General features: G+C 37.6%; 1 protein-coding gene across 2 annotated transcripts in view; it reads left to right on the top strand.

The window, feature by feature from the left end:
* The first annotated feature begins 2,114 nt into the window (after positions 1–2,114).
* The window catches only part of rnf223 (ring finger protein 223), an 8,139-nt gene continuing 3,066 nt past the window's right edge, over positions 2,115–7,187 (top strand). The window contains exons 1-2 of one of the 2 annotated variants that reach the window (XM_016661997.1): positions 2,115–2,738; positions 3,030–3,130. The gene's annotated coding sequence lies outside the window, so the exon portion shown is untranslated. The remainder of the gene's footprint in view (positions 2,739–3,029; positions 3,131–7,187) is intronic. The other variant, XM_007574447.2, reaches the window with a different exon arrangement.

Genomic DNA, 7,187 nt, shown 5'->3' with positions numbered 1-7,187 from the left:
GTCATTATCATGGACCCAAATAAGTAAATTAAAACATAAAAGGCAAACACATTTATTTGATAAACTGGCTGTGGTGCTGCTTATATTTCCAAAATACTTTCTAGCCATTCTTGTAGGACTCGAAAAGCAGCCTCACTGAGAGTCGCCTCTGTGGCTACCGGTGGTCAGAAACAGTGAAGGAAGCAGGCGGTCGCTGTCACAGCTCCTGTGTGAAGACAGTTCAGCAGCAGCACCTGTTAGCTTATCACTGCTGCATGGAAATCACCCGCTGGACAGATTCTCATCTCCTACAAAATGGCTCATACAAAGCACGGCAGCAGCATGACAGTATTTCTGTGTCTTCTGTATCGATGTCATGGCTGCTTTGCCAGTCTGAATCTGTAACCTGGAGAAAACGGCACTAATAAAGGCTCCATATTAATCTGCAGATTTTAGGATTCCCAGCAGGGCTGGCCCCAGATTTTATGGGGCTCAGAGCAGAATTTGATTTGGGGCCTACTTCCTGTCAAGCCCATCAGTAATCTAACAAAATTTGGTATTGGACAATAAATCAACACTATATCGCAATAAACGTAATGGTATCAATAATACGTCTTATTGAATATCTAGAATATTCACTAAACTCTGATCCAGAGCCATACAGCATTCTGGGAGATGTAGGCAGAGGGAAGGTGTTATCCACTCAACCTCTCACTGCTATCTAAGCTAGGTTGGTAGCAACAACCTAGTGAGTAAGTTGCAGCAGTTTCATGTTTTACCACCGTGATTCATAACTGATTAAAAATTAAGAAAAAAGGCTGGATAGAAAACTGTGGATTAAACAGGAAAGGTGACAGTATTTCAGATATTTAAAGCAAAACATGACTCAATAATTATCAGTATTGATTTTCAGCCATATCGTCAATTAAAAAAAGTTTCACTGTGAAGAAATGTAACATCACGACAAAAACAGTCAGTTAGATTAAAGCTGGTAGCCAGACAGTCACTGATCCTCAGTTTGGACCTGGATAAATTCTGCTCTGTTTGGTTGTAAAATTATATCTAATAAATATAAATCTACTCTACTAAAACAAGCTGGCATCACATCTGAGCTCTACTTATTTGACTGTTTTGGTGTTTTTATTTAGTCAGGTTACTTTTCAAATTGCTGCTTCAGATATGTTTCCATGTATTCTGTGAAGTAGGAAGTTTGAGCTGTAACTCAGAAAAGCAACATTTGGCTACAATAAAACAGAGACGTTTCTAAAAACTGCCAGGAAACAGCCACCTCTGGCTCAAACACCCAAACCACTGCAGCTCTTTTGGTCTGGTTTGATTTACTTTATTGTCCCCAGAGAGCAACTCATTTGCAGTAAAGTCGACAAAATTCATACTACAACAATAACACTGTCAATGCAGAGGAAACACACACACACATTTACAAAACCATGTCAGGACTCAAACAGCACAATTCATCGGGAGTCATTCAAAAACCCAACAGCTGAGGTAATAAAATAAATAGGTTCTGGATTATTTTGCTCTTTAGAGGTAAGTAAACCTGGTTGTTGGTGGCAGTCGTCTGATCTTGCCTCCTTTTGTTCTAAAACCTTGAGTTAATTCTCTTAAAGTACCACCCACATTACAAATCTTAACTTTTCTCCTAAACCTCTTTTTATTTACCAGGAGGAGGTTACCAAACCAAATAAAAGAAGAATAAATCATTCTTTAAAGGGATTGATCATCATTAAAAGCATTCAGCTTAGTCTCTGGTTGGCACTTTTGCAAATGAAGTTAGTATTAGAGTCTTAAGCTGGCTAGACTGGAGCCTAAAGATTTAAACTGGCTCCATTAATTTATTTAATTTATTTTAAAATGTGTGAAAACCTGCTACTACATCATTAGCTTACTTATATCAGCTGATTGGCTCTGTCCTTGTGCCTCTTGTGATGTCATCAGCTCAAACAAAAACTAAGAGGAATTAGTTTTTTTTAACATGCCACTTTTTAAAACCTTTGTAGTTTATGAAATCCTGTTGTGTAAATCCATATTTATAGCCCAGCTGTGCTTTTATTGTTAGTCTACATTTTATGATGATATAAAATATATAACACTGGGAGCGTCTTTAACTTGGCTCCAATAAAAGTTTGACTTTGGTCAAACTTTAAGCCACATTCTGAGAATCTGGTGAGTTTGGGTGTGAATGGTTCAGATCTGGTTCTGATCTGGTTCTGAACAAAATAAATGCAGCTGACAGGAGCATTTATTCTGAAGGATTTCTATTTTCTCCAGGGTTGTGCTCCTGAGTTATTCCAGTATGGATGAAAGGTGGAAATAAAGGTGGAACTATAACAGTATAAACATGGGAGGAGTGTTTAGTGGAGGGAAATCAGTACAGCTCTACTCAGTCCTGACTCCTCTTCCTTCTCCTCCTCCTCCACTGCAGGCGCCACCCCAAGGCCAAGTCTTTCTATTTGCATAGAGGGCTAAAAAGGGAGCTGACAGAACAGGGCAGGTGGTAACGGCCAACAGACTGAGGAGGAAGGAGGATCAGCCTCCAGCACTGAACGCCCGCTGTCTCGCTCAGACAGAACCGCAGAACGACATCACATTAGAAGGAGCAACCTGAGCAACAACAACTAAAACTCCCTGAGGTTTCTGAATCCAGCCCATAAACTGTTCCCATGTGGAGAGGCAGTGAGTTGAGCCAGGCTGGGTGACGGATCAACAAGGGATAGACTGACATCTTCATCCTCTAACAGGTAAACTGGACTTCTGCAGATCTAAATCTTCTGTTTTTATGACATTGACTCAGTAAGGAACACTCCTTAAGACAACAGCAGCTGTGTTAACATGCAATGAGTTAGTTTGTTTTTAAGCACCTCATCAATACTTTGCTGAGTGTTCTTGACTTTTATAGCTGGATTATCAAACAGAATGAACTCTGAGCCCTCATAGCAAACTCATGTTCTGCATGTTGGACTCTGGTGTCTCTGCTTTCATCCTGCATTGTCTTTCTTGTTTACACTCGCTCCCATCTGCTTCTACCACAGCCCACCTCACATTCAGCTCTCCCGTATCTGAACGGGTCCACCCCCTCACTCTGAAGACGTCAGGTGGATCAGGTTTCATTTGCTGTGGAAACTGAGAACAGGTAGTGCTGCATTGAGCATGACAGTTGGATTTACAGGATATACAGAAACAGGCAGTTGGAACAAACACAAAGAAGCTGCAGAAGTCTGAATACTTGATGAGGCTTGCAGAAAAATAAATAAATAAATAAAAAACAACCTTGACTGGCATCCAAAGGAACTGGGATTGGTTTTCAGACAGGTCAGTGGGACAGGGGAGGAAAAACAGATGAGTGAATGGAGCCAGCAGCAGAGAGACCCACCCAGTGTTTGAAGTTTATGTTTTGGGTTGAGCAGAAACTCAGTTAATGTTTGACTGAGGAGTTATCAGTCTGGGAGCCATTTTTAGCAGCGACTCCAGATTCTTTTAAGCATTGGAGCTCACAACCTGAATGGGTTTTTTACATCAAACTGTTTGTTTTATAAACAGACATTCGACCTTCAAACCACACCGAGACATTTTACCTTAATGACAGAATACTGAGGTTCCAAATAAAGCAAACATTTTTAATTAAAACTGGATATAAATAGATAAAATCAGAAATATTTAACAATACAAACATTTATTATTCTTTTAACTTCTAATTTTCTTTTAACTTAAGACATAAAATGGAAAATAATAAATTACAGTTTGAGAATAAGTATTTTACTTTTTTAAATTATTTCATAGTTCTCTAGCAGTGGACCAACAAATGAGACAATTTGTCTCTGAGGCTCATTCCAGCTGAGACTGATGGGATTTTTGTTCTTTGGCATTTTTTTTAAGTAGTGTTTTGATACTCTGTTTTATCAATTTGTGTTATTGTCGTTCCTGTACAGCACTTTGGTGCAGTTTTACACCTATTATTAAAGTGCCATATACATAAATTTGACATTGACATTGACATGTCAAACATATGACAAACATATGATTATATAAAATAATTCATTTTTTGTTCTGGCTGTTTTGGACATCCATGCTGAGAGAGGAAAGAGAAACTTTACTTTTAATGCAAAATGTTCCTTTGAGACAATTATTTCATATTTAACCAAATATTGGATTCAGACTAACCATTCAGTTTTCAATAGCTTCAGATGTTGATGTAACTTTTTACAAACAGGGAATTTATTTCTGTTGTGCTCCTCCTCACTGGCCACAAGATAAAATGTGGTTACTAAGTTACTGTCAGGTCATGTCGAGCTAAAGGCTAAAAGCTGAGGGCAGCACTGCAGATTTTAATTAGAGGTATTAATGATAAGGTTTTAAATCTGTTTACATGTCACACAAACTCACCTATTACAACTAAGATATATTTAATTATTTTGCGTGTAAAAAAAATATATGTAGAAATGTCAAAGCACATTAGCAGCAGAAATCTGTTAGTGGGTGTTTAAAAAGCCACAATAATGAAAAATATGCAATATTTCATGTTAAGTTATTTGAACTTGAAGGTTCCTGAAGCTAGAAATATTTTCTCAGTTTCAGTCCAAATCCATTTGCAGTGGCATAGTCTCATTTATTTATAGAACCGTTAATTACATTTACTTATGGAAAGTTAAATATTATTCAGGAAACAGATTTTGCTTCATCATTTACCACAGAAAAAGAGTCCACACCTTAGAATTGAACTTCAGAGAATCTGATGAGATGTCATGACAATTACACAGAAAAATCTGTCCTAATCCCTGAGAAGCACGACCAGCTTCAGGAATAAAGAAGGAGAGCAGCAGGAATGTCAAGGGCAGATGGAGCGATTAGCTGGAGAACAAATGGAGCCTCTGTGCCTGGGAGAGCTGAGTAGGACCAGGCCTGAGGGCAGCACCACAAGAACACCTGTGTTCCTGCGATGTTCACACACGCACACACACATTAAAACTCAGCTTAAGCTACACATTTTTATCTAGTTCCACCAACTTAGGTAGTTGGTGGAACTGGATTTTACTTAATATAAAGAGCTAAAAATTATATATATATATATATATATATATATATATATATATATATATATATGACAGTTGAATTTACAGGATATACAGAAACAGGCAGTTGGAATGAACACAAAGAAGGTGCAGAAGTCTGAATACTTGATGAGGCTTGCAGAAAAGAGTCCACACCTGTTTTGTTAATCTTGAATGCAGTATATCATTTTACTTCCACTTCATAATGATGTGTCTATATTTTAGACCAATTTTCTGTTGATCTAAAATGTAAAATCTTAATAAAATACGTGAAAGTTTGTGGATGTAGCATGAAAAGGTTCATGACCTGTGTATGACGGTGTAACCAGCGCCTTCTGCTGGTGCCTCTGTCAAACTGCAGCCAGTCAATCTGCCACCATTACTTTTTATAGGGAAAACACATTATTCACAGATGCTGCAGCATCATTGACGGGTAGAGGGTTAGTAATTGTCAGATGAAGTACTTCAGATGTTATAAGAAACATAACCCAAGCCTTAATTCTGTCACGTGAATTCCCTGCTTATGGTCTGGTTTAGTGGACTTACAGAATATTAATAGTCTTCAAATTATCCAAAACAGAAAAGATCAGATTCCACTTCACTGCTCTAGAAGTGTCAGAAAAATGTATGTTAGAATGACTTTATGTCAAATATAGATTAAATTACTCACCACTTGTGTTTTTCAGAAATATTGTATAAAAATCATAGATGTTTATATTAGAACATAGTATATTTTTTTATTTAATTTCAAAATATATTTAGTCAAAATAAAACTTATTTTAATAGGCATGCTATTAAAAAGAGATTCATTTTACAGAAAAGAACTGTTGTTCTGTAGTATAATGCCAAAGGACAGTAATAATTTTAAACAATATTTTAGTAAATTGTAAACAATGTAAGTCCAGGTTGTTGACTAATAATTACACCAGTTAATTATGTGTTTAACCTGAAATTACATGTATGCTGCCAAGTTGACTTCCATGTGTTTTTATTTTTTATTTCATTTCTAAAAAGTGTTTTATTGATGCATTGATGTAATATGGATCACTAAACAGCAGCAGCATTAATGCAGCTAAACATGGATCCAAACTAAACTAAACTGAACTAAACTAAACCTTGGACCTAGAACAGTTCCTTTGGACCTTTTCATCATCTATTCTCCCCCTTGCCAATATCTTCCGTAAATTAAGCATTCACTGCGCTGTTGTGCCGATGACACCCAGCTCTTTTTATCCACTCTTTAATTCTTCCCTCCCTCACTTCCTGTTTAGACTAAATAAAATCCCGTTTTGCATCAAACGTCCCCAAATTAAACAGTGATTTTATTCATTGACACTAAATCTACTCTATCTAAAGTCAGCAATGTTTCCCTCACAATTGACAGTTCTCTGGTCTCTCCAACCCCTCAAGTTAACAGTCTAGGTGTCATTCTTAACAGTACTGTCTCTTTTCACTCTCATATTAATATTATTATCCGGTCTGCTCGCTTCTGCCTCCGTAATATTAACAAACTTCGTCCATCCCTCTCCCTGCTCTCTGCTTCCATTCGAGTCCATACTCTGGTCATTTGTCCCAATGATTACTGTAATTCCCTCCTGGTTGGTCTGCCTCATAAATCAATCGGTAAACTTCAACTGGTTCAAATCTCTGCTACTCCTATTATTACCAAAATTGCCTCATGTCACCACATCACTACAATTTTACAACAACTTCACTGTTTCTGTCAGATTTCAATTTAAAATCCAATTGTTTACATTCAAAGTTGTTCACAACTTGGCCAGTCCTTATCGGTCTGATCTTAGGCACATCACCAGAATTAGAGGAAGTAGTAATAGTAGCAGTAGCAGTAGTAGCAGTAGTAGCAGTGGTAGTAGCAGTAGCAGTAGTAGTAGCAGTAGCAGTAGCAGTAGTAGTAGCAGTAGTAGTAGCAGTAGCAGTAGCAGTAGCAGTAGTAGTAGCAGTAGCAGTAGCAGTAGCAGTAGTAGTAGCAGTAGTAGTAGCAGTAGCAGTAGTAGTAGTAGTAGCAGTAGTAGTAGTAGTAGTAGCAGTAGTAGCAGTAGTAGTAGCAGTAGCAGTAGTAGTAGCAGTAGCAGTAGTAGTAGCAGTAGCAGTAGTAGTAGCAGTAGTAGTAGTAGTAGTAGT

This window comes from Poecilia formosa, unplaced genomic scaffold (assembly GCF_000485575.1).
Source record: "Poecilia formosa unplaced genomic scaffold, Poecilia_formosa-5.1.2 Scaffold352, whole genome shotgun sequence".
Lineage (NCBI taxonomy): Eukaryota > Metazoa > Chordata > Actinopteri > Cyprinodontiformes > Poeciliidae > Poecilia > Poecilia formosa.
Note: the sequence above shows the minus strand (reverse complement) of the source record. Positions and strands in the feature narration are given on the sequence as shown.